The sequence below is a fragment of the Pongo abelii genome, chromosome 21, assembly GCF_028885655.2.
Source record: "Pongo abelii isolate AG06213 chromosome 21, NHGRI_mPonAbe1-v2.0_pri, whole genome shotgun sequence".
In the NCBI taxonomy this organism is placed as follows: Eukaryota; Metazoa; Chordata; class Mammalia; order Primates; family Hominidae; genus Pongo; species Pongo abelii.
Genome location: NC_072006.2, coordinates 34,930,472 through 34,957,748, shown reverse-complemented (window position 1 = coordinate 34,957,748; position 27,277 = coordinate 34,930,472). Strand labels below are relative to the sequence as shown.

Below are 27,277 nucleotides of genomic sequence, written 5' to 3'. Positions count from 1 at the left end.
ATGTTAATTTTTTGAAGAACCAGCATATTGTTTCAACAAGCTGGGCACGGTGGCTCACTTCTATACAGCAACTGTATCACTTTACACTCCCAGGAACAGTGCAAAGGCTAAAACTTCTCTACATCCTTACTAACACTTGTTATTTTCTGTTTTTTGCTTGTTTTTATAGAGACAGGGGTCTTGCTTATGCCCAGGCTGGTCTTGAGCTCCTGGCCTCAGGGGATCCTCCCACCTCAGCCTCCCAAAGTGCTCTCAAAATAGACTGTGCCTGGCCTATTTTCTGGTTTTCTTTTCTTCTTCTTTTTTTTTCAGTAACAGCCCTCCTAATAAGTATCAAGTTGTATCTCATTGACTGTGATTTTAATTTGCATTTCCCTAATGATTAATGACGTTGAGCATGTTTTTACATGCTTACTGGCCATTTGTATATTTGCTCTGGAGAAATGTCTATTCAAAGCTGTTGTCCATTTTTTGATTGGGTTGTTTTGTTTGTTGACGATGCATTTGTTAACTATACTATTTTTTTGTTGCTTACAAACTGCTCATCTTTCCAAGGCTGTATTTAAGCTGTAACTTAGCTACCACACCCAAAGAGAAGCCAGAAGAGACACCTCCTTATGCCCATGGTGTCAGCAGCTAAAGCCTTTCAGAAGAATAGCAAGACTGGGATGGAGATTAATTCTCTATTCCTTAACCATGACAAACACAATTAATGATACTCCACTCCAAATATATGAGATCAAAAGATTCACATGCTGACTTATGAATTCTCCCACCCAAAAAACTCCTGTAACTTGCCTCTGTTCAACTCAAACCTTCTGAGGTTCCATAAATGTACTAAATGACCAGAAAACAACAACGTAATTCAAGTACCAAAAGTCTTTAAAATTATTTATATTTCGTTGATTTTGTAAAACCTGGGTGACACTAATCTATCTTCACTTAATATCACTTAAAAGTGTAAACACACACACACACAAACACATCAAACATGCAAAAACCAGATGTTTTCTTATAATTTTTCTTCTTCCCAAAGAAATAAGGTCATCTATGTTGTAGGATTGGTGACTTTCTGTGACTACTATGCCTGCACTGACAGCAGTGAAAGACACTGGGAAAACAGTAGATAAAGGTGTGGTGTGAATATGGCCAAAATAGTATAAACAACAGCATGAACCCAACAGAAATACTGTCCCCAGAAATTTATTACTTTTAATATACTAAACTTTTAAATTCTCAGCCTCTCCTCTGACAGGAAACAGTATCTTTCTCTACATAACCTTTACAGCCACTTTACTCTTCTGGTTAACATGTTATACGTGTAAGACAGCCTTCATCTGTGGATCTCAAAGCCCTTTTCCTATGCTTAAAAGTGATCTCTCTGTTGGGCTTTTCCCAGCTTTGGTTCATCACTTATAAAACCTGTCTTAACTGTGCTTGCAGATTGAAGGGAAGATGAAGTGAGATGATCTTCCAGAAAGGGCTTAGAAACACCAAATGCATGTAAATTTGTATTAAGTAATTACTATCCCCTAGCTCCTTAGTGAAAGCTAATAAGCAGAAACCTATCTTTACAGGCTGGAATCTTCATTCTTTAAAATACAAAAATTATAGTAGCCGTGGTTAACTCCCGGCCACTGAGGGCTAACTCCCAAGTATACATGACATTACAAAATGAGTCCTCATTTCTCCCTGGAAACCATCTGACATATGGAGAATAGCCAACTCCTATTACTAGTCATGTACATTCTTATCACCCAGTCTTCTGCTGTTTCAAGGCCCTGGCATCCTCTGTGAGGAGTGGGAAAAGACTAATTACTAATGAAACTCTTGAGATTCTCCAGTACTTGTCTGAATGACCCTTGAAGCTTTGGGGCTCATCAACTGGGACCTAATTTATGAACTAGCAGATCTGATTCTCCACTGGGAAGACAACAAGCTAACTGTTTTTGCAGTACCCCCAAAGAGGTGCTTCACCTTACTGTCATGCATACCAAATAATCTGCTTATGGTAAGAAAAGTATTCACATGAATTTCAAATGGCTGGCCTTCATTAACTATATGGGAAAATAATACAGAGGGTTCTTCAACTGTGACTCTGTAACGTCAGATAGATAAAAGGGTACTAAGGGATTGGGGGTTAAGGGATGGTGATAAAAAGGGGATGTGAAGCCCAGTGTGGTGGCTCATACCTATAATCCCAGCACTCTGGCAGGATCACTTGAGCCCAGGAGTTTGAGACCACCCTGGGCAACATAGCGAGACCTCCTCTCTACAAATAACATAAAAATGAGCTGGGTGTAGTGGAGTACAACTGTGGTCCCAGGTACTTGGGAGGCTGAGGTGAAAGGATCACTTGAGCCTGGGAGGTCAAGGTTGCAGTGAGCCATGATCTCGCCACTGCACTCCAACCTGGGTGACAGAGCAAGACCCTGTCTCAAAAACAAACAAAAAACAAAAACAAGAGGGGATGTGAAAAGACAGAAAAGAGAGGTCAAAGACAAATATTATCATTATTATTTTTTTGAGACAGGAGACAGGGTCTTGCTCTGTCACCCAGGATGGAGTGCAGTGGCACAATCTCGGCTCACTGAAACCTCCACCTCATCTCCTGGGCTTGAGCAATCCTCCCACCTCAGCCTCCCAAGTAGTTGGGACTATAGCTATACGCCATCAGGCCCAGCTAATATTTGTATTTTTTGTAGAGACAAGGTTTTGTCATGATGCCCAGGCTGGTCTCAAACTCCTGGACTCAAGTAACTCATCAGCCTCATCCTCCCAAGTGCTGAGATTACAGGTGTGAGCCACCATGCCCAACCAAGATAAACATTATCTTATTTAGAAATAGTATTTCACTTATGTCTCTGCAAATGCATATGTATATCACATGTAGGCTAACAGGAAGAAAACACACAGCCTACATTTCTCAATTTTTGGTTTGATTCTTCCCTACATTCCTTATTTTGTCCATCCCTTAAATATATAACCATCTACTATGAAAAAGTACTATCCTAGGCCTTAGGAATATAAGTGAGCAAGGCAGAAAAGGGGTGAGACAAGTATGCCATTAAAGATTTTACCTATGGACTAAGGGTAACAGAAATTCATTGAAAACTTTTAAGCAGAAAAGTGACCCATACATATTGTTTTTAAAATTTTTACTCTGGCTGAGTGTGGGACAGGACTTAGGGAGAAGGCTGTTACAGTAGCACATGTTGAGAGAAATGATGACCTAAGGTGGTGGCAGTGGAGATCAGTGGACTAATATGAGGAACAAAATTTATGGTGTAAAATCAATAGCTCTGAGTGAACTGGAAAATGCTGTATGAAGTGGGAGGTGACTCTTGGATTTCTTGCTTGACAGACTGTTGGTGCCATTCATGGAGATAAGAGTGCACAAGATAGGTTTTGAACTTAAGGTTAAAATGGCTTTGAATCATTCAAACGAAGATTCTGAATAGGCAGTTAGATATTACAAGTCTGGAGCTAAAAGAGTTTCTCAGCTTTAAGTATCTAATTCTTCCAACAACTCTATGAGGCAAGCATTAGTTTCTCTAATGTACAAATAAGAACAGCCTAAGTTCAGTAGCTTGACCAAGAATATCCAATACAGTTACAGTTGGGATTCAAAGACAGTGAGTTGGCCTCCAAGGTTCAAGTCTTCTCACTCCTACAGAACACAATCACTTTCTACTGCACATTCACACACACACACACACCCGTCTTCAAATCTTAATTTCTCAATTGGACCCTAAGTTCTACAAAGTTAAGAACCATGTTTAATTTACCTTTTTAATTTACAGTACCTAGCCTAAGGCTTTGCATTTTGTAGCAAATGCAGTAAACACTATTTGGTGATCAAATTAATCTTGGTTTATTTTTTAAAAATGAAATGAAAATGAAGTTGCATCCAAAGTATAGGGTGTTCCTAAATACTTCAGGTCATCTGGTACACAACTAGGAGAACTGGAAAACCAAGTCAAAGGTTCTTGAGTAATTGTTCCCTTCCCTCTCTCTTTCCCAATACTACAGCTTCTATTAAATCACAGGACTACAACTAGGATTTGTCTTTTTCCCCTCGATAATTCAAATTAAGAGAATACTGAAGAAACTTGATTTTAGCAATTTTTATAGCAGCTTATTTGGAAGATGGAGAAAGTGCCTGAGTCCTAGATATTTGGAAGAATAATTCTCCTCTCCACTGTTCATAACACTACTATATCTTAAGGCAATCTAACAGAAAATGCACTGCCTTTCTTATTAAGTTCCATTTTAAACTGTCTTACTTAATGCTTACTGTTCCCATGTAATTGCATAAAAGGAGGTGTAACTTTAGTGGCTAACCATTTCAGACCACTACATCTACCTTAACACCGTCAGAATGACTTTGAAGACATGGCTAGGTCTTGTATGCTCAATGTTTAGCCTAACAGAAGCCAATTAATCAGCTATGAAAAAAGTATCATGTCAATGAATTTTTCCTGACTGAAGTCAGACCACATCGAAGCCAACTGCATGGGTCTGCATGACCTATTCTTTAATAAAGTATAAGTAAATAAAAAGAAAATGCCATTAAACCATAAGGAAAAATTGTCCATTGCCAAAATCATAAGTTTACTGATATACACTGAATACAGCAGAATTAATTTCAATAAAAACTCCTCTTGCCCTTAGCTAGCCCCCCTCCTTCTAATCTCTTATGTTCAGTTGTTATTTTTCAATTTGTCAACTAAAAAGAAAACTAGAGGCTTAGTAACAGTCCAATACCAGAAAACTATACAAACAAGTTTGCTTAGTCATTTCTGCTAATGTATTTTTATTGATGAATTTCCTAGTATCAGAAATGGAAAAGATCATTCTAGAACTTTAAGTCAATTTTTGAACTGTAATACAATTAGTTCTTTTTAACCCTAATGTTTATTAGTCTCCATCTTAAAAGGAAAAAAAAAATTTCCTTCTCATCCCTAAATGAACCATAGCAAATGAACAAGATCTCATCATCATTCAGACAGGACAAAGATTTCTATAGTAAAGAATGAGGAATGTGCTTAGATTGCACTGACTGCATGGTTTAGGACTGCTTGTTTAGAGGAAAAGCAGCTAAACAGGAAGACACCTTTTATGCACTGCTGCAGAGAATGAACTCTTTTTCCAAGCAATCAGGCAACATAAACTGGTAAGAGACAAACAAGATTTGTGGAACTCAGGGAGACCTTAAATATGTATACTTTTCTACCTTGCTATAGAAGCAAAGAGAAAAATTCAGTCAAACTTGCCCATTTCCCTTTACAAAAGGGGCACTGACTAGAAGGCCAACTTAATACAACAAAGCACAAGTAGCTAATGTTACCTGAATTACTTATTTCAAATGTCCATACTTACCCTTAATTTCTTTCTTCCTTTCAAATCAAGAGCAGAATGCTCATACAGCAAACATTTACTGAACGTTTACTATATACCAGGAAATGTGTGCCTCACTGCCAGAAAGGCATTCTTTTTCTCGGCCCTGGAGAATAAAGTATCTCTGCCCTCAGACAAAGAAAACAGACCATTACAATCTCAAGTGATCAGTGCTTGAAAGAATTAAGTCATGGTGGTGTACAGACGTTGAAGGGTATTTAAACCATCACCAACCTATCATTCATTCAACAAATATTTATGGAGTACCTAAAATGGGGAAAAACTGTAAGAGAAAAAAAAAACTACACTTAAAGTACACACAGGAATTATTCAGATGGAAAACATTAAAACAAGAAATTGCAAAGCGTAACACTTTAAAGCAAGTTAAGAATTTCAAAGACCTATAATTTTGTACCCTAAAATGACCAAAGGCTGGCACATTTTGTTATCTTCTATAAGAAACACATCATTAGATGCCACATGCAACGTGGCATCAGGTGTAAAAAAGCACCTGATGTGCTTTTTTTGCACATCAGGTCAGCAAACTTTTAATATCTGATTTGGAGACTATTAGTTTACTCGACTGTTACCATTTTGTGCTTAAAACAAACAATATCATTAATTCACAAGCTTTGGAATTCTTTCTCTTTTTCTTTTCTCTACTTCCAACACTAATCAGTTCCCTGTTGCCCAAGCTAGAGTGCAGTGGCACAATCATAGCTCACTGCCACTTCAAATTCCTGGGCTCAAGTAATCCTCCCACCTCAGCCTCCCAAGTAACTGAGGCTACAGGCATGTGTCACCACGCCTGGCCCACTCATCTTTAAATAAGACAGAGAAGTAATTATAGCCAAAAGGGAATAGAAAATGCAAACCCAGAGATATAAGCAAGCAAGGAAGCCTGGAAAGCCTTTGTTGATCCTGAAAATTAGAATTTTGTTCTCACATAAACCAAAGCCCAGGGCTCTCACAAGACAAAAAGTCTAACAGGAGGCCCTCTTCCTAAGGTGGGACTTCAGAGGCATACTTCCTAATGGTGAGAGTGACTGGGGAGTGGAAGATCCAGGGAGGAATTAAAGCCCTACTGAAGGGAATATCATATCTTAAGCTTGTTTTAAGGTGGTCTGGATTAGTGCCCATGCATACCTGATACAAGCAAGCTCTCCATGGAGAAAAGTACCTTACTGTGGGCCTCAAATGATTACTACAAATATCTATTTTTATTTTTATTATTTTTTATTTTTTTATGTTTTTGAGACAGAGTCTCGCTCTGTCACCCACGCTGGAGTACAGTGGTCTGATCTCAGCTCACTGCAAGCTCCGCCTCCTGGGTTCATGCCATTCTCCTGCCTCAGCCTCCCGAGTAGCTGGGACAACAGGAGTCCGCCACCACGCCCGGCTTATTTATTTATTTATTTATTTATTTATTTATTTATTTTTTTTTTTTAGTAAAGACAGGGTTTCACCGTGTTAGCCAGGATGGTCTCGATCTCCTGACCTCGTGATCCACCTGCCTTGGTCTCCCAAAGTGCTGGGATTACAGGCGTGAGCCACCGCACCCAGCCAAATATCTATTTTTAAATACAATGCCCTAGCAGATCTCAAAAAACAAGAAGAAAAATATAGTGAAATTGTTTGATACACTTTTTTTTTTTTTGCGACAAAGTCTCGTTCTGCCACCCAGGCTAGAGTGCAGTGGCATGATCTCAGTTCATTGCAACCTCTGCCTCCCAGGTTCAAGTGATTCTCCTGCCTCAGCCTCCAGAGTAGCTGGGACTACAGATGCATGCCACCATGCCCGGCTAATTTTTGTATTTTTAGTAGTGAGGGGGTTTTGCCATGTTTTGGCCAGGCTGGTCTTGAACTTCTGACCTCAAGTGACCTGCCCATCTTGGCCTCCCAAAGTGCTGTGATTATAGGCGTAAGCCACCGTGCCCAGCCAGTTTGATACACTTTTAATTGGTACTAGCAGAAAAGAAGAGAATGGGATAAAGGCAGTAACTGAAGACGGTTGAAAATATCCCAGAAGCAATTAGACACAATCAAATTCCAGAAGCAAACAATTTCCAAACAAGATCAATAAAAAGAAATCCAAAACCAAACATATAATCACAAAATAGCAGGAAAAAACAAAGATGAGTTGGGTGTAATGGCACAGGCCTATAGTCCCAGCTATTTTGGAGGCTGATGCAGGAGGATTGCTTGTGCCCAGGAGTTGGAGGCCAGCCTGGGCAAAACAGCAAGACCTTGTCTCAAACAAAAACAAAAAACTAAAGAAAAGCAAGTACAGAAAAAGGCAGATTACATTTAAAGAGCAACATTAGAACAGCTGATTTTTCAAAACCAACAATGAAGCCAAGACAGTTTAATACCTGCAGTGTGCTGAAAAAAATAAATAGCTGCCAAATTAAAATTCTGTTATCAAGCAAATGTCTCTAAAGAAAAAAGAAAAATAATCCCATTTTGGAAGGTCTGAGTTGAAAGAAAAAATAAAGAGCAAAAAAGAGGAAAATTTACAGACAGCTCCAAACAAACATTGATTATACAAAAGAATAACAATACCTTGAGGAGCTTTAAAACATAGAATACATAACAAAAACACAGTGTACTGAGGAGATCTCAAAGTATTCTTTCTAAAGGTCTTTTATTATATGAAAAGAAGATAAAATTATAATATCAGGTTTTGCTAAGTTATAGCTGCAAGTCACAACATGTATGACAACTAATTACAGAATAAAAATAGCATGTATTTCCAAACCAGAAAGAGGGAAAAGTAAAATCATAAAAAGAATCCAAAAGAATGTTAAGAAGGGAGAAGAAAAAAATCTAGAACATAAGAAACATAGGGGAAAAAAGTTGAATTGGAATATGATTAATTATATTAAATGTAAGTGGAATAAATTATCCAGGTAAAAGACAAAGACTATCATATCAGACTGGATTAAAAAAGAAATCCAAATGAACCAGAATAATCCAAACAATTCTGAAAAATAATAAAGCTGGAAGAATTATACTATCTGATTTTAAACTTATTACAAAGCTATAGTTGTCAAAACAGTGTATTCGCAAAAGGATAAAACATAGATCAAGGGAACAGAATAAAGAGTACAGAAATACACTCACACAAATAAGGCCAATTAATTTTTGACAAAGGTACAAATGCAGTTCAATGGAGAAAGGACATATATACATATATATATATAAATATATATATATGTATTTTTTTCGAGACAGGGTCTGCCTCTGGTGCCCAGGCTGGAGTGCAGGGGCGTGATCTCAGCTCACTGCAACCTCTGCCTCCTGGGTTCAAGTGATTATCCTGCCTCAGCCTCCCAAGTAGCTAGGACCACAGGAGTGTGTCACCATGCCCTGCTAATTTTTGTATTTTTAGTAGAGATGGGGTTTCACCATATTGCCCAGGATGGTCTCAAATTTCTGAGCTCAACTGATCCACCCGCCTTGGCCTCCCAAAGTGCTGGGATTACAGGCATAATAATAAGTGCTGGGATTACAGGCATAATAATCTTTTCTATAAATTGTTTTGGAAGACTTGGAGATCAATATGCAAAATCATAAACTTCAATCTAAATCTCACATTTTATATAAAGATAATTCATAATGAATCACAGATATCAATGTAAAACTTGGGTCAGATGCGGTGGCTCATGACTGTATAATCCCAGGCTGGGTGACAAGGCAAGACTCTACCTCTGGGGGGAGAAAAAAGATATAAATGTAAAATTATCAAACCTTCTTGCAACTAGGGGTTAGGCAGAGTGTGAAGACATGACATTAAAGGCATGGGCTGTAAAACTGATAAACTGAACTTCATCAACGTTAAAATATTTCTGCTCTGTGAAAGACACTATTAAGAAAATAAGCCAGACACAAGAAGAATGTATTTGCAAATCACAAATCTGAATAAAGAACTTGTATCTGTAACATATAAAAAACTCAGTAAGAAAACAACTCAATTTAAAAATGGGCAAAAGACGTGAACACACACACCACAAAGGAAGATATACAGATAAGTATATGAAAAGATACACAACACTGCCAGACAGCAGGGAAAATGAAATTAAATCATACCACTACCACTACAGATTTATTAAAATGGCTAAAATTAAAAAAAAAAAAGAAAACAAAACTGACTATACCAAAAGCTGGTGTGGATGCAGAGTAACAGTAACTAATTCATTTCTGGTAGGAATGCAAAATGGTTTTGGAAAACAGTTCGGCAGTTTTTTTTTTTTTTTTGGCAGTTTCTTATAGAGTTAAACATGTACTTAACCATACAACCAGCATTCCCACTCCTAGGTATTTACTCAAGAGAAATGGAAACCCGTATCTACACAAAAACCTATACACAAACATTTAAGGCAGCTTTATTCATAATTGTGAAAAAACAGAAACAACCAAGGTGTCCAACAGTTACATGAATAAACAAATAGTTTGCCATGTGATGCTTAGCAATAAAAAGGAACAAATTACTGATTTGTGCAACAAAATGGATGAATCGTTTTTCTTTTTTTGGTAGAGATAGGGTCTCGCTTTGTTGCCCAGGCTGGCCTCAAGCAATCCTTTGGCTTCAGTCTCCCAAAGTGCTAGGATTACAGGTGTGAGCTGCTACACCTGACCAACATGGTGAATCTTAAAAGTGAAGAAGCCGGAAACAAAAGGCTACATATTGTACACTTCCATTTATATCAGGGGTCCCCAATCCCCGGGCCATGGGCCTGTACCAGTTCATGGCCTGTTAGGAATCAGGCTACACAGCAGAAGGTGAGCAGCGGGAGTCACTCGCATTACTGCCCGAGCTCTGCCTCCTGTCCCATCAGCAACAGCATTAGATTCTCATAGGAGAACCCTACTGTGAACTGCCCATGTGAGGAATCTAGGAGATGGAGCTCAATTTTCCTCCTTTAAGAAAAGGAAATAAGTAAGCATGTAAAGAGAGCCTAAATTTCTCCCTTTCCATGCTTATTCATTACAAGGGTATTCCTAAGTCCAATGGGCTTGGAAAGGGAGAAATAGCAACTCTACAGTAGAAAAACCACAAAAACCTGGCAGACGTTCCTGAAATATCACTAGTGTTAAGTCACTTTGACATCATATGCCCCTGATATAATGTGATGAGAAGGGCACTTCACCTCTGTGGTAGTCTTCTCAAAAATCCATAACCACAATTTAATCTTGAGAAAACATCAAACCTGTATTGAAGGACATTCTATAAAATACATCACGAGTCTTCTTCAAAAGTTTCCAAGTAATGAAAATTAAAGACAGATTAAGAAGCTTCACAGACTGGAGGATACTAAGGAGACATGATGACTAAATTAATGTGGTATCCTGGACTGGCTCCTTGAACAGAAAAAGGATACAACTGGTAAAATCCAAATAAAGCCTGTAGTTTAGTTAATAGTATTATACCGATGTTAATTTCTTAATTATTTTATTTATTTATTTATTTTTAGAGATGGGGTCTCACTTTGCCACCCAGGCTGGAGTGCGATGGTGTGATCCTAGCTCTCCCAGTTCACAGCAGCCTCAAACTCCTGGGCTCAAGCGATCCTCCTGCCCCAGCCTCCTAAGTAGCTAGGACTACAGGCACATGCCACCATGCCCACCTAACTTCTGAGACCCAGGTTGGTCTCAAACGCCTGGCCTCAAGCAATCCTCCCCACCACGGCCTCCAGAGTTACTGGGATAACAGGTGTGAGCCACCATGACTGGCCCAGTTTCTTAGTGTTGATGACATATCACAGTTATGGCAAGATGTGAACATTAGGAGATACTGAGGGAAGCATATATGGAGATTCTATCTGTAACTTCTGTAAATCTAAAATTTTCAACATTACAAGTTAAATACTGCCAATATTTAACTTGAAATGCTAAAGAGGATGAGATGCTAGAGAAGATGAGGAAAAACTGAAACTCATACATTGCTAGTGTGAACGCAAAATAGTACTGTATAGCCATTCTAGAAAACAGTTTGGCAACTTCTTTATAAATAAGTTAAACGTACATTTTTCATATAACCCAGCAATCCAACTGACAGTTATTTACCCTAGAAAAATGAAAACTTATGTCCACAAAAGCCTATAATGTTATGTTCACAGCAGCTCTATTCATAATCACCAAAGAATGAAAACCAAAATGTCCTTCAAGGAGTGAATGGATAAAAATAACTATAGTCTATCCATAAATGGAATACTACTCAGTAATAAAAAGGAACTAACCATTTACACACACAATAACTTTGATGAATCTCAGAGGCAGTATGCTGAATTAAATAAGCCAGTCTCAAAATATTACATAATGTTTGATTTCATTTATATGACATTCATGAAAAGATAAAACTGCAGTGAGGTTGGGCGCAGTGGCTCACGCCTGTAATCCCGGCACTTTGGAAGTCCGAAGCGGATGGATCACAAGGTCAGGAGATTGAGACCATCCTGGCTAACATGGTGAAACCCTGTCCCTACTAAAAATATAAAAAATTAGCCGGGTGCAGTGGCGGGCGCCTGTAGTCCCAACTACTTGGGAGGCTGAGCTTGCAGTGAGCCAAGATCGCGCCAATGCACTCCAGCCTGGGCGACAGAGCAAGACTCCATCTCAAAAAAAAAAAAAAAAAAAAGCTGTAGTAACTCAGAACAGAACAGTGGTTGCTAGAGATTAGGGGTGGGAGGCTAGGTATGTTACCAAGGGTAACATGCAGAAGGTGATATAACTGTTCTGTGTCCCAGTTGTGATGGTAGTTACTTGAATCTATGTATGTATTAAAATTCATAGAACAGTATACACAAAAAGGAGTCAATTTTACTGTGTATTAATTTGAAAAAGAAAATTTTAAAAAAGGAAAAAAATTCTATCACATGCTGTCTAAAAGAGATACATCTAGGCTGGGTGCAGCTGCTCACGCCTGTAATCCCAGCATTTTGGGAGGCCGAGGTAGGCAGATCACCTGAGGTCAGGAGCTCAAAACCACCCTGGCCAATACAGTGAAACCCGTCTCTACTAAAAATACAAAAATGAGCTGGGTGTGGTGGTGTGTGCCTGTAGTCCCAGCTGCTCTTAGAGGCTGAGGCAGGGGAATCGCTTGAAACTCTCGAGAGGTGAAGGTTGTAGCAAGATAACGCCATTGCACTCCAGCCGGGCAGACAGAATGAGACTCCTTCTCAAAAAAAAAAATAAATAAATAAAATAAAAATAAATAAATAAATAAAAAACAAATAAATAAGAGATACATCTAGGCCAGGTGTGGTGGCTCACTTGAGGTCAGGAGTTTGAGACCAGCCTGGCCAACACAGCAAAACCTCATCTCTACTTAAAAACAACAACATCAACAAAACACAAAAATTAGCTGGGTGTGGTGGCAGGTGCCTACAATCCCAGCTACTCAGGAAGCTGAGGCTGGAAAATCGCTTGAACCTAGGAGGTGGAGGTTGCAGTGAGCACTCCAGCGTGGGTGACAGAGACTCCACCTCAAAAAAAAAAAAAAAAAAAAAAAGATACATCTAAAACATGGGGTATATATACACGATGTATACATGCACTGAAACATCACAATATATCCCATAAATATGTACAATTATGTATCAATTAGAAATTAAGAGCTGGGCACAGCTCAGGGGTCCCTGCACTTTGGGAGACTGAAGAGGAAAGATGGCTTGAGGCTGAGTTCGTGACCAGCCTGGGCAACACAGCAACACAGCAAGACTACCATCTCTACAGAAAAATTTCCTGGCTGACAGACACTCTGCCTCAAAATCAATCAATCAATAAATTTTAAATAAAATAAAACATAGGCTACAGATAGTTTGTTCATAAAAATACGATATTTCAAAACGTGGGATACAATTAAAGCAGGACTTAGAAATTTATAAACTTAGGCCAGGTGTGGTTGCTCATGCCTGTAATCCCAGCACTTTGGGAGGCTGAGGTGAGTGGATTACTTGAACCTAAGAGTTCGAGACCAGCCTGGGCAACATGGCGAGACCTCGCCTCTATAAAAATAAAAATTAAAAAAATCGGCTGGGCGCGGTGGCTCATGCCTGTAATCCCAGCACTTTGGGAGGCCGAGGCGGGCGGATCACGAGGTCAGAAGATCGAGACCACCCTGGCTAACATGGTGAAACCCTGTCTCTACTAAAAATACAAAAATTAGCCAGGCATGGTGGCAGGCACCTGTAATCCCAGCTACTTGGGAGGCTGAGGCAAGAGAATGGCGTGAACCCGGGAGGCGGAGCTTGCAGTGAGCCGAGATCGTGCCACTGCACTCCAGTCTGGGTGACAGAGCGAGACTCCATCTCAAGGAAAAAAAAAAAAATTAGGCTGTGCACGGTGGCTAATGCCTGTAATCCCAACACTTTGGGAGGCTGAGGCCAAGGTGGGAGGATTGCTTGAGCTCAGGAGTTTAGAGACCAGCCTAGGCAACATAGTGAGACCCTGTCTCTATTTTTTTTAACTTAAAAATAAAACTATTAAAAAAAAAAAAGAAAAAAAGCCAGGTGTGGTGGCATGCACCTGTAGTCCAACTATTCAGGAGTCTGAGATGGGAGGAACACTTGAGCCTAGGAGGTGGAGGCTGCAGTAAGCTGTAACTATGCCACTGCACTCCAGCCTGGGTGACATAGCAAGGCCCTGATTCAAAAATAAAAATTCATAAACTTGAACTTAGAAAAGCAAACTAAAAATTAAGAACTTACACATATCTCAATAAATTTGAAAACAGAATCCCAGAGAAAGTAGAAGGAAAAAAAAGGGAAAAGCAGCAATCAAAGAAATATGAAACAAACAAAGAGGATCCACGATACCAGTTGAGTCTTTAAAAAGGCTCGTGCTGAGCCCGTGGCTCATGCCTGTAATCCCAACACTTTGAAAGGCCGAGGCAGAGGATTGTCTGAGTCCAGGAGTTTGAGATCAGCCTGGGCAACAGAGTGCAACCCCCGATCTCTACAAAAATAATTTAAAAATTTTAGGCCAGGCATGGTGGCTCATGACTGTAATCCCAATACTTTGGAAGGCTGAAGTGGGAAGACTGCTTGAGCCCAGGAGTTTGAGACCAGCCTGGGCAATACAGTGAGACTCCATCTCAAAAAAATTGTTTTTAATAATAAAAACAATGGAAAAAATTAGCTGAGTCCCAGCTACTCAGGAGGCTAAGGCAGGAAGATCACTTGAGCCCAGGAGTTTGAGGCTGCAGTGAGTCACTGCACTCTAGCCAGGGTGACAGAGAAAGACCCTGCCTCTGCGGGTGGGGGGCGGGGGAAGAAATTCAAAATGTAAGTGTGCTTGGTTTAAGAAAAAAAAAGAAGGGCCAGGTGTGGTGGCTCATGCCTGTAATCCCAGCACTTTGGGAGGCTGAAGCAGGCAGATCACGAGGTCAGGAGCTTGAGACCAGTCTGGCCAATATGGTGAAACCCCATCTCTACTAAAAATATAAAAAATTAGCTGGGTGTGGTGCCACACGTCTGTAGCCCAGCTACTCAGGAGGATGAGGCAGGAGAACTGCTTGAACCCGGGAGGCAGAGGTTGCAGTGAACTGAGATCATGCCACTGCACTCCAGCCTGGCGACAGAGTGAGACTCTGTCTAGAAAAAAGAAAGAAAGAAAGAATGAGAGAAAGAGAGAAAGAGAGAGAGACAGTCAGAGAGAGAGCGAGAGAGAGAGAGAGAGAGGGAGAGAATGAATATTAGGGTAAATGTCCAATATCAAGAATGGAAATGAGGGAGTGAGGGATGAATTAGGGTAAATGTCCAGTATCAAGAATGGAAATGATACATCACTACAGATCCTACAGATGGTAAAAAGATAAGACAATATCATGAACAACTTTGTGCCCACAAACTTGAAATTCCCAGAAGAAAAATAATTTATCAAAACTGATACAAGATCCCAGTCTGATTCTCAGGGAGAAAAAACAAAAACTGACACAAAAAATAAAAACCATAAATAGTCCCATAACCAATAAACTCAATCAGTATTGTTTCAACCTGTTCTATCCAAATGTCTTTGAACTGCACAGATTAACATTTTCAAAACATTTGTTTAAACTGACTGAACTTGCTTCCCACTCCTCTCCAGGTCTCTGTGCTTTTATACATTGATTATGCCTTCCAATAGTGCTTGCTAGGGGAAATCCTACTTACCCTTCAAGAATCAGCAAACTTTACATCCACTATGAAGCATTCCCATCTTTCTCCAAAACGGGCCAAGTACCTCTTCTACAGGGCCAAAGCAACCCCATATACTCTCTGACATTGTCACACTGAACGTGTTTTGTTTACATACACCTCTCTCCTCAGATTATGAATTCAAGTACTTAGACTTTGATTTATTTCTCTTGGTGGATGCCCCGTGTTTCACCACATTGCCCAGGCTGGTCTCAAACTCCTGACCTCAGGTGATCTGACCGCTTCAGCCTCCCAAAGTGCTAGGGTTACAGGCATGAGCCACTGTGCCCAGCCTGTGGTTGATTTTTAAAATGCTCCTCAGTCTTACCTATAAATGTTATTGCATCCATCCTTTTTAAACCAGGGGAAAAAGGTTTCCTACTATCACTTACCAAAGAGATGTGAAACTAGTCAGTATGGGTGAATGATGTTTCTTGGAGATTTTATGAGGTTCCAGGCTGCATGATTTACCATGTGATGAGCACACTGCTTGACAAGCCTTGATACAGCTACAAAAACAGTTCAGTACTCCATTACTGAATGGATCTTGGATTTAAAAGACATCATAAGGTTGCAGAAAGAGTAAGTACACTAGAACCACTACAACCTACATCTGATGTTGGATATGTTATTTAACCTACCTGATTAAAGTGAGAAAACTGCAGAATATAAGGATTATCACCCTTCTCCCACTCCCTTCTTTACTGCCATGGTGGTAGGTTACATAGGAGACAACCGTCATCTCTGCAGGTGATCAATAACCAACAGCTAATAAGGTAGGTTGTCCTAAAACTGACAAAAATAGCATAGGCCGGAAGTAAGGGCAGTAAAAACTGGTTGCCTTTCAGTTCTGAAGATATTATGTGAATGCCTATGTCAGTCACTGAGTCTTGGGATTTATCATTTTTGTGTAACAGGGTCTTGCTCTGTCACCCAGGGTGGGTGACTGCAGCCTTGACCTCCCAGGCTCAAGCAATCCTCCTCCCTCAGCTTCCTTAGTAGCTGGGACCATAGGCATACGCTACTGTCCCCTGCTAATTAAATTTTGTCTTTTTTTTCTTTTCTTTACTTTTTTTTTTTTTTTTTTGCTGAGATGAGGTCTTGTTATGTTACCCAGGCTGGTCTGGAAGTCCTAAGCTCAAGCAGTCCTCCTACCTTGGCCTCCCAACGTGCTGGGATTATAGGCATGAGCCACCACGCCCAGCCAGATTTATCACTGTTAAACCAGCAAGTCCATGACCTAAGTAATGTCTTTCTCATTTTACAGAAGGCAAAACTGCATAACCTTCCCAATGTCAGAGGTAGTGATTGGAAAACATTTGTCTAGATTCACAGCCTATTCTTCTGTTCTACAGCAAGGGACTGTAAACTGGTGACCACAAACACAGCCAACCCCCATACTCATGGTTTCAGTTACCCGCAGTCAACTGCAGTCTGAAAATATTAAATGGAAAATTCCAGAAATAAATAATTCATAAGTTTTATTTTCCATGTTTGTTTTTAGACACGAGGATTCACTCAGTCACCCAGGCTGGAGTGCAGTGGTGCAACCGTAGCTCACTGTAGCAGCCTCTACCTCCCATCTCAGCCTCCCTTGTAGCTGGGACCACGGGCATGCACCACCACTCCTGGCTTTTTTTTTTTTTTTGTGAAGAAGGTTTCTCACTATGTTGCCCGGGCTAGTCTTGAACTCCTGGGCTCAAGCAATCCTCCCGCCTTACCCTCCCAAAGTGCTGGGATTACAGGCATGAGCCATTGCACCCAGCCATGTTTTAAATTGTACATGGTTCTGAGTAATGTGATGAAATCTTGCACCATCTAGTACCATCCAGCCCTGGATGTGAATCATCCCTTTGTCCAGCTGTATATGCCACCTGTTCATTAGTCACTTGGTAGCCTTCTTGGTTACTTGAATGTTGCGGTATTGCAGTGCTTGCCTTCAAGTTACCCTTATTTTACTTAAGAAATGCCCCAAAGTGCAAGAGTAGCGATGCTGAGAATCTGGAAATGCCAATGTGAAGCTGTAAAGTGCTTCCTTTAAGTAAAAAGGTGAAAGTTCTTGACTTAATATGGAAAAAAAAATCATATGTGGAAATTGCTAAGATCTATGGTAAGAACGAATCTTCTATCAGTGATAATGTGAAGAGGGAAAAATAAATTCACATTTGTTTTGCTGTTGTACCTCAAACTGCAAAAGTTACGACCGCAGTATGTGATAAATGCTTAGTTAAAACGGAAAAGGCATTAAATTTGTGGGTGGAAGAAATCAACAGAAAACTGTGTTCCAACTGATGATAATCAGGTTTGGTATTATCTGTGGTTTCAGGCATCCACTGGGGATCTTGGAATATATTTCCCACAGATGGCCGGGAACAGGACTACTCTGTGTGTATATCTCCTATTTGGCTCACATATTACTTTTTAAAAATTGAGATAAAATCCATGTAACATAAAACTGATTGTACCCTAAAATGGTGTGTTTTCGTATATTCACAATGCTGCAGAACCATCACCACTATCTGATTCCAGAATACTTCATCGCCCCAAAAAGAAACCCAGTACCTCAGAGGATTAACTCCCAATAGCCTCTTCCTACAATCCTCTGGCAACCAATAATCTGCTTTCTGTCTTCATGTATTTGCCTGTTATGGACATTTCACACAAATGGAATCATGCAATATGTGGCCTCTTTCACTTAGCAAAATGTCTACAAGTTTATCCACGTTGTTGCAAGTATCAGTAGTTCATTTCCTTTTATGGCTGAATTCACTGTATAAATATATCACATTTTGGTTGTCCATTCACTGATTGACAGATATTTGGACTGTCTCCACTTTCTGGCTACTATGAAATAATGTCGCTAGGTGCATATGTGTACAAGTTTTTCACTTTTTTTCCTTTTTCTTTCTTTTTTTTTTTTTTAGAGTCAGGACCTTGCTCTGTCACCCAGGATGGAGTGCAGTGGCATGATCATAGTTCACTTCACTGCAGCCTCACACTCCTGAGCTCAAGTGATCCTCCTACCTCAGCCTTCCAAGTAGCTGGGACTATGGGTGTGCACCACCACGCCCAGTTAATTTTCTGCATTTTTAGTAGAGACAGGGTTTTGCCATGTTGCCCAGGCTGGTCTTGAACTCCTGGATTCAAGCGATCATCCCATCTTAGCCTTCCAAAGTGTTGGGACTACAGCATGAGCCACAGTGTCCAGCCTTCACACTGTTTTTAAAAAGTAAATCAGGGGCCAGGCATAGTGGCTCACACCTGTAACCCCACCAGTTTGGGAGGCTGAGGCAGGCAGATCACCTGAGGTCAGGAGTTTGTGACAGCCTTGGCCAACATGGTGAAACCCCATTTGTACTAAAAATACAAAATTAGCCAGGTGTGGTGGTGGGCACCTGTAATCTCAGCTACTTGGGAGCCTGAGACAGGAGAATCACTTGAATCTGGGAGGCAGAGGTTACAGTGAGCTGAGATCGCGCCATTGCACTCCAGCCTGGGTGACAAGAGTGAAATTCCATCTCAAAAAACAAAAAACAAAAGGTATTAAGTTGAATTATGTATTAAAATTTTTCATAATTAATATTTTTCAAAGTGACAGTTACCAACACTAAAAAAAAATTTAACTTTCTATTTCTTAAAAGAAATAAAGCAGGAGGGAGGGCAGGTAGGTCTGTCTGTCTGGTAACAATGATTCTTCATTCCTGCACTGACAAAAACCAGCTGGATATGCTAAGCTGTGACTGTCCAACAAATGGCTCTTTTAAAAGACACCCAATGGAGATACCACACGTAAATCTGGACAACTCTTCATTTACCTTATTGGCTCCACTCCTGAAGGCATTTGAGCAATCAATCCCTGGTTTATACTAAACACATAAATTTATAAATAATAAGATGGGGGAACTCTTATTTAGACTACACAAATTTTGGAACTGAAAATGCAGCTCAACAATGAGATCAATGGCCATGAACTCTCTGGTAAATGTATATAAAGTAGCATGTACACGTACTTTTTTTGAAGAAGAAAATTATTACAGGCTCAGGAAATCTGTAAACTCCAGCAAAATTAATAATTCCTGAGTTAGACAAACAGAAACTCATCTAAGAAGGCTAACTTGGTGATTTACATAAATATTAAAAAATTAAACTGCTCAAACTAAGTATATGCCATTCTTTCCTGAAGGAAGACAAGAAGACAATGTATCCTAGGCTTCAGAGTATGAGACCCAAGCTTGATGAATGATTAACAAAATGTCAGCCTCAGAAAAGATACAGTGGCATTCAGAGTTAGTCAGGTAGAGATAACAGTTCTACAAAAGGGAACTTTACTTCTGCCTCACATTACTGCTTAGAAAATAAGAACTTGAATTTCTCCACTACTGTCCAACCTTAAATCGTTCACAGTCTTGTATTTTAAAGCATATCCTTTGAATCATGTGTCCAAAGAGAATTACTTGGGGGTCAGAGAGGTACCTTAAAATGGCTTTAAAAACTTAAAGCCAAGATTATTTTCAGATTGTTTACCACCTTGACTCTTAAAACTGTTAAGATATCCAATTACTGAGCTTTCTAAATTAGTGCTCGCAGTTTTTTTGTAACTTTTAACTTTTTTTTTTTTTTTGAGATGGAGTCTCGCTCTGTCGCCAGGCCTGGACTGCAGTGACACGCTCTCGGCTCACTGCAACCTCCGCCTCCTGGGTTCAAGTCATTCCCCCGCCTCAGCCTCCTGAGTAGCTGGACTACAGGCAAGCACCACCACACCCGGCTAATTTTTTTTTTTTTTTTGTATTTTAGTAGAGACAGGGTTTCACCATGTTGGCCAGGATGGTCTCGAACTCCTGACCTTGTGATCTGCCCGCCTCAGCCTCCCAAAGTGCTGGGATTACAGGCATGAGCCACTGCGCCCAGTCTTTTTTACAGTCAAGACAGAAAATAATATTTGTATGGCACAATGGGGTAAATGATCAAGACTGCTCTGCATCTGAGGTCATTGGTTTGGATGCTGTATCCAAACTATATTCTGCATGAATGGCCAGAGGTGTGAGGGGACCAGTATCTCAACACATCTGTAACGCACCCTGACACAATACACTGGTTGAGAAATTCTAGTTTAAATAACTTGTGGAGATCACGACCTGAATAGTCAAAATCCATGCAGCAGGTTGAGAACAACTATTTCACAATTCCCCTTATTTCAAGAGATACGCAATCACCTTTTGCAGCTTTCAAGTACAGACCAGATGTACTAACAGGCAACCATTTCGTCTGGAAGATCATCTATTTGGAGGTCACTGACACAGAAAAACAAAAACAACAAAGACAAAACAAGCCTCCTTACCCTAGCTCAGAAGGATAAGCCAAAAGAAAACAGGTTAATGGTAAAAATGTATGATTAAATGAAGTTATTGTTTTTTTCCTCCACTTCATATTGATTCTCTTTTCCCATGTCAATTTAAGGTGGTAACCATGGCCAACAACATTCTCTCTCACCTATCATACTAATGCCATATAAGTAGTAGTGTTTTTGTTTTTTCAAGTGGGGAAATATATACAGCTCAAAAAAATAAAAAAGTATCTAGCAACTAACTCCTTGGCAGTTCCCTTGACTCTCTGACCTTCATTCAAATCTCAAGGTTCTAAGTATACAATGAATAAGAAAACTACCTGTTCAAACCCAACAGAATATGTTTTTTTTCTGGTTTGATTAAGGCTTCGAATTTGGAACATAAATACTCTCAGTAATACTTGGTAATTCATGAAGTTATTGCTTGTGTAAACTTGCAGAATATTTAACTTCAGGAGATTATAAATCCTAACATGCCCCTGGGGGCCTTCTGCTTTCATTCCTGCATACAAAACATACAACATTTTTGTTTTTAAAAACAATGCACGTAGGCCAGGTGCGGTGGCTCACGCCTGTAATCCCAGCACTTTGGGAGGCCAAGGCGGGTGGATCACTTGAGGTCAGGAGTTTGAGACCAGTCTGGCCAACATGGCAAAACCTCATCTCTACTAAAAATACAAAAATTAGCCAGGTGTAGGTGTGGTGGCACACACCTGTAGTCCCAGCTACTTGGGAGGCTGAGGCAGAAGCATCAGGAGGCAGAGGTTGAACCCAGGAGGCAGAGGTTGCAGTGAGCCGAGATCATGTCATTGCACTCCAGCCTGGGTGACAGAGCGAGATGCTGTCTCAAAATAAATACATACATACATACAAAAAAATTAAAGCAATACATGGAACTATTACTTCCATAAAACCAACCAGGAAGTACAGTAAAACAAAAACATTAGCATTTGGGCCTTTTGTGTGAATTACATTTCTCCACCTTCAACCCAGAAAAGGGATCTGAGTGTCAATGTGACATAAATGACATAGCAACAAGTGTGAGGTCTTCCAATGAAGGGAGGTATTAGAAGAAAATCCAAGCAGTTTGATTTGGATTAACAGTTCTACCCCAAACACCTAAGAGAAATCGGAACTCCAGTACTGTCTCCTATAATATAATCATCATCTATACACCTTTTTACCATGCCACATAAGCAAAATAAAGTCACAATGTGAAACTTTATTCCACTGGCTATGACCCGCTGGAACCAAAAGATGGAAAACTTCATTTGGGATATACAGTAATCTAAAGAAAAATTCAGCACTTATGAATGTAATAACTACTGCTACCATTTGAATGCCTCTTACAAACCAGGCACAGTATCAGATGCATATTCTGATTTTAGAAATAAACAGATTCAGAGGTTAAATAATCTGCCAAAAACAACAGGATTACTAAGTGGTGGAAGCCAGATCTGTTTAGGATCCAAAGCCTAAACAGGTTCTTTTCATTAAATTTAATACGATTTCCTTAGTTCTCCAAACTGATTTATTAACAGCCTATCCAAAACACTATAATAAAATGAACTGCTTTAAATTTGGAGGCAAGGTGGGGGTGGGATACTGAGTTTCAATAATCAGGGTTCTTCATTATTCTTCTACCTGAATGGGCTGGCCACCAGGCCACAATTGTATAAAAATCAGATTTTAAACGATGGAAAAGCTTTTCTGTGTGGCTGCTGAAAGGAGAAAGGAAGACAACTGAGACATGCCCCACCATGTTGGCTGGGGGCTGGTGACATCTGTGGGCCTCAGCGTTGGACTCCAGATGCAACAAAGCCTAAAGTTTTGAATAGGTATGAAGGTCAATGTGATGTTTTCCAAACAGTCATAAAAGATGGCTGTGAAAAACCCACTAGTATAACAACTGTATGTAACAAGAGCATATAGGTAGCTGCAGATGAATGCTCAGGTCCTTAGCTGTGGTGTTTAAAAATTCTTCAGACCAGGCCGGGTGCAGTGGCTCACACCTGCAATCCCAGCACTTTGGGAGGCCAAGATGGGTGAATTGCCTGAGCTCAGGTGTTAGAGACCAGCCTGGGCAACACAGTGAAACCCCATCTCTACTAAAATACAAAAAAGCCAGGTGTGGCAGCGTGCGCCTGTAGTCCCAGCTACTTGGGAGGCTGAGGCAGGGGAATTGCTTGAACCTGGGAGGTGGAGGTTGCAGTGATCCAAGGTCGTGCCACTGCACTCCAGCCTGGCAACAGAGCGAGATGCCATCTCCCAAAAAAAAAAAAAAAAAAAAAAAAAAATTCTTCAGACCAGTGCGGTGGCTCATGAGTGTAATCTCAGCACTTTGGGAGGCTGAGGTAAGAGGACTGCTTGAGCCCAGGAGTTTGAGACCAGCCTAGGCAACATGGTGAGACCTTGTCTCTACAAAAAAAAATTAAAAACTACCCACAAAGAAAACCCTAGCTCAAGATGGCTTCACTGGAAGGAAAAATGAACTGGTCAGGAAGACAGACAAATAGAAGCAAATAATGAAAGCATTTTATTTGACATTGATAACCTTCTCACAATAAATTTTGTAGCAAAATACATGTTTGAATACTTTTAATTGCCAGGCAATAGTCTATTTTCATTTTTTTACAAAAGGTAGACAACTCCAAAGCAGTTGGCCATTTGTAGCCATTCTATATAATCATAAATACACTAAACACTGGCCGGGCGCGGTGGCTCACGCCTGTAACCCCAGCACTTTGGGAGGCTGAGGTGGGTGGATCACCTGAGGTCAGGAGTTTGAGACCAGCGTGGCTAACATGGCGACACCCCGCCTCTACTAAAAATACAAAAATTAGCCCGGTGGGGTGGCACGTGCCTGTAATCCCAGTTACTTAGGAGGCTGAGAGAGGAGAATCACTTGAACCCAGGAGGCAGAGATTGCGCCACTGCACTCCAGCTTGGGCGACAGAGCGAGACTCCATCTCAAAAAAAAAAAAAAAAAAAAAAAAAAAAAAAGTTTTAAAGTGCCGATAAATACAAGTTCCTGGTCTGCCTACAGTTTATCACTTAATAATACAAAGCAAACGAGAAAGCAAGTTAGTGGATTACCTGAGAGCAAGACATAGAGAAAATGTTAATGCAGGGAGCTGGCCTTCTCCAAACATATCCCTAACACACAATATTCAAGCAATTCCCAAACTGTGATCAGAGAACCACTGGGAGTAAGACCTCTGATCTATATTCACAAGTCTATAGGTGAGCAAAGGCAGACCTTTTCCTGAGTCTGAGATGGGAATATTACCTTCTCTATCTAGAAGCAAAAGAATCCTAGACTCACCAAGACTAGATAATAGACACTGTACACAAGTAATTGAGGTAATCTACACTGGGCGTGACTTACATACTGATCCACCCCTAGGCAGCAATTCATACCTCACCCACCCAACAGGCTACATTAGAAACAGGAAGTACAGGTCAAAAGTCTCATTAAAAAAATAACTCTTGGCAGCAGAAAATGAAAATAAAGAACGAAGAATGACAGCACTGGCAATAAACATATTCTTTTCTCTGAAAGGGAAGGGAAATAACTAATGTTGGGCACCTATATGCCAGACATTTTATAAATTTTCTCCTTTAATCCTCAGTAATCCTGAGATGATAATACTAGCTAGTACTCTAGTTATTAATCCTCACAAAAATCCTGACTACTAATTCCCATGTTACAGGTGAAGAAACCGAAAGTTAGTAAGTTGCCCAAGGTAGTTGTTATCTGAACTGTAGAGACAAGAACTCCCAGACTTGAAGAGGTTAAGTAAACTTCCCCAAACTCAAAGTGGGAGTTCTTTCCCACTAACCTGTTGCCTTCCCCTCCCTACCCGCAATCTCAATTAATTCTCTATTCTACCCCCTTCTCATTTCTGTAGCTGTTTCAAAAACTATACCTAAGATACAAAGCAAATAGGAGTTATTATAAGAAAACACCTCCAAAAGCTACTAAGTTGTGGTATGATATGCCTATTATTAGAAAATGTCACTCAATTTTGAGCTTGGAGGGCAGTGATAGTTTGGAGATCTTTAGCACAATACCTGCCAGAAATGTAGCAGGCACTCAGGATCTGCTGAATGAACAACATCTTTTGAGTGGTTATGAATTCAATAACCCAAAATGACCATCTTGTACTTCTGGATATGACACGATACCATTTTTTGGAAAATAATTTACCCATTCATTTTAAACAGGGTAGCTTTCTTAAAATTTATAGAACATTGATGAGATAGCTAAACTGAGAAATGCCCATTAAAGCGTTAGTCATAACTTCAGGAAAATGCCAAGTGTTCACTTTTCCAAGCAAATTAAAATGTTTCAGCTAATAAAAACCTGTCAGAAAAACCCACAAGACAAGAAAGTATAAAAAGAAAAGAGCAGCCAATATAAGGGCATTTAAGATGTCACACATAAAAAATTATAAAACATTAATCTAACTTGTACCTTGGTATTTAACCCTAAAACTGTCACCTCAGATAACACAATATTTTCTATGCAAGAAAACATTATCACCACGAATGTAAAGAAGCTTGCCCACCATAGCAACTGTTGCTACGTAGGGTTTTTTAATGTCTAAGACTGAAAGACAGAATTTGTAGAAACCAGTTAAAATGCCACTCCTAGCAGTATCTTGTGATACTGTGAATGCTTTCACCTTAAACTTTTTAAAAGACTCAATCTTTGACTTCTACATGTGAAAAAAAAAGTACATCTGGGAGCACTCAACGTAAGAAAACTACCAATTGTCTGTAACCCAATGAAAATACATCCTTTGTTACAATGACAGCAGCTACTTTTCCTTAATAATCCTAGAGGAATTTCTTCATTTGAAAAGCTGGCTGGCCTAGATTTCTCTATAAACTAAATGACATGCTACTTTCGAAATTATCCGTCTCAGAAGTTCAAAGAAATTTAGGTATAAGAACACATTAACACTCTCATGAAACAAACCTTATCCAGGTTACCCACGAATTGTGACAGATCAAAACCCAGTTTCTCATTTCAAATCAAGTATCACATTATTTATTACCTTAAAATACTAAGCCCTTACCTAATTCAATGGCAAATCATATTGGTTTTCAGTTTCTGAACTTGTACAAATCATACTGTAATATTTATGCAAAAGTTGTCATATAGTTGAATATTACAGACAGTTAACATCTTTTTTTTTTTTTTTTTGAGTCGGAGTCTCGCTCTGTCCCCCAGGCTGGAGTGCAGTGGCGTGATCTTGACTCACTGCAACCAACCTCTGTCTCCCAGGTTCAAGTGATTCTCAGCCTCCTGAGTAGCCAGGACCACAGGCACGCGCCACCACACTCAGCTAATTTTAGTAGAGATGGGGTTTTACCATGTTGGCCAGGCTGGTCTTGAACTCCTGACCTCAAGTCATCTGCCCACCTCGGCCTCTCAAAGAGCTGGGATTACAGGTGTGAGCCACCATGCCTGGCCAACAGTAGAAAAGGGTATTCAGGGAACATAGTTCAAAAGTCATGACTCTCTATTGGCTGGACCAGGATTCTAGACTAGCTCTAGGGCTGAGATATCTTAGTAGACCAGTTAACATTCATGTGGCCAATTTCCCTTACTCTAAACCCAAAGTCGAACATAATCTCTAAAGTCTTTCATACCCTGAAATGCTAATCTTGTAATCACCTTTCTATTCAGGTGATTACAAAAGAAATGGTCTCATTTCCTTCACCCTCTTACTAAAGTTTAGTTAGTCCATATTTTATGAATCCAATTAATAGGATACTGTTAAAGAACAAAAACAAAAGACTTTTCTTAAAAGCTAGAAACTCCATTCTGTAGTGATGATTCCCAGATCTGACTCTTAAACTCAACAACCTCAACAGACAATGACAGGGAGAAAAGATCTTACAACTTTGAGCTGAGCTGGGGTGGGGTGGGAGGTGTGAGAGAACAGAGAGACAGTTACAAATTCACAAAAATGTATCACCCATTTCCATCTCCTCTAAAAAAATATGAAATAAGCCTTAAAAGGCTGTCATAGAAACCCATTATTAAGCCAATAAAAACTAATGAAGAAATTATGTCATTTACCCAAGATATGGAAGAACCACCTATTTACAGAAATCCTACCAATGTCCTAGATCTTCAGAAACTACATTTCACTAAGCTGATCATCAAGACCCTTCAAATTGCATCTAAGGACAATAATAATATTCAAACATCAAGAAAGAGGCACAGGTTCCACTCAACACCATTATTCCGTGGAGTCTTCCAGGACTAAATCATTTTATAGAATCTTTGCTATCTTTGTTCTCTAGAAAATGATATCCCAAAGACTCCGAAATAAAACCAGCA

At 39.9% G+C, this 27,277-nt stretch overlaps 1 protein-coding gene across 2 annotated transcripts in view; it reads right to left on the bottom strand.

The window, feature by feature from the left end:
- Positions 1–27,277, bottom strand: part of CSNK2A1 (casein kinase 2 alpha 1) — a 61,246-nt gene that overhangs the window by 29,258 nt on the left and 4,711 nt on the right. Inside the window, exon 2 of one of the 2 annotated variants that reach the window (XM_054541466.2) lies at positions 15,968–16,084. The gene's annotated coding sequence lies outside the window, so the exon portion shown is untranslated. 2 annotated transcript variants of the gene reach the window in all.